The following is a 1178-nucleotide window of genomic DNA, read 5'->3' as shown; positions in this document are numbered from 1 at the left end:
TGGTGATGGGGGTGGAGGGGAGTGGACGCTGATGGAGGGGGGGGGCACCCTCACATCCTCCGACTCGCACCCCCGCCCAGTCGCGCACATGCGGAGTCGCGGCTGCGGCGCCGGTGGTGCTGCGTGCCAGAGCCGCGACGGAGGAGGAGGTGTGTGTGTGTGTGTGTTTGTGTCGCTGTCTCTCCTCGCGCTGTCGTCGTGGATGTTTCTTCTGTTCTCTGGTGCTGTGAAGAGTGGCGCACGGGTGACGGGGTGGGCGGGCGGTGGCGGCGGTGCCGGATGGAGCGTGCTGGAGCCCTGCCGCACACGCACGCGCGCACCGCAGGCCTCACACAGGCGCGCGCGGGGCAGCGCAAGGGGAAAGAAAGCAACAGGCAACCGCGGGCGACGAGTTGCGCCACGGTGGCCCTTTGCGCTCTCTCCCCCCCCGTGTCCCTCGTGCCGGCTGTGCGCCGCGGCGGCTGCTTCTCTGCCGAAGCTGAACGAGGGAGGGGGCAGAGACGAAAAGGGGGCGTGCGCTGTGGGCGCGAGGGCGGTGTGCGGCGCAGGAGGGGATCAGCGGCGGGGGAGGGAGGCCAGCAGGTAAGGCGCCCGTGAGGGGAGGCAAGGCTTGCCAGGAGGGTGGCAAGCAGTGCTCTCTGTCCACACCGCTTGCCCCCCTTCTCATGCGCCTCTGCCCCGTCTTCGCTGCCGCTGCGGCGCGCCTGTCGCGCACCGGCCCCCTCTCCCTATGTCTGTGTGCATGCCACCAGGTGGCCCACCTGCCCCAGCCGTGCACGGCTCGCGGTCTCCTTTGCCCGTCTCCTCACCACTCCCCCACACACTTCTCGCTCTGCCTCTCCCCCTCTCCTCCCCGCCCCAAAACAAACACGCACGGGCAACCGCACAACACCACGAAGCGCGTGTGCACGCAGCAGCAACAAAGACATCCCCGTGCCAAGACTCGACTCTCCTCCGCACCCCCACTCGCCCCTTCCCATTCCTCCTCTCGTCCACATCCGCTTTACACCCGTTTTCAGGTGTGAAGGTGCGAAGATGGCGTGCAGGTGCAGCATGATTCTCTACGCCCTTCTCCAGTTCCTCGCGTTTCTCTTTGTGCTGGTGGCTACGCCGATCGACATGTTTCGCCCGAAGGGTACGAGCAGGTTTGCCAGTACACAGTGCCTGACTTTGTGGGG

Source organism: Leishmania mexicana, chromosome 8, assembly GCF_000234665.1.
Source record: "Leishmania mexicana MHOM/GT/2001/U1103 complete genome, chromosome 8".
Taxonomy (NCBI): Eukaryota; Euglenozoa; class Kinetoplastea; order Trypanosomatida; family Trypanosomatidae; genus Leishmania; species Leishmania mexicana.
The sequence above is the reverse complement of the archived record's forward strand: the minus strand, read 5'-3'. Positions refer to the sequence as shown.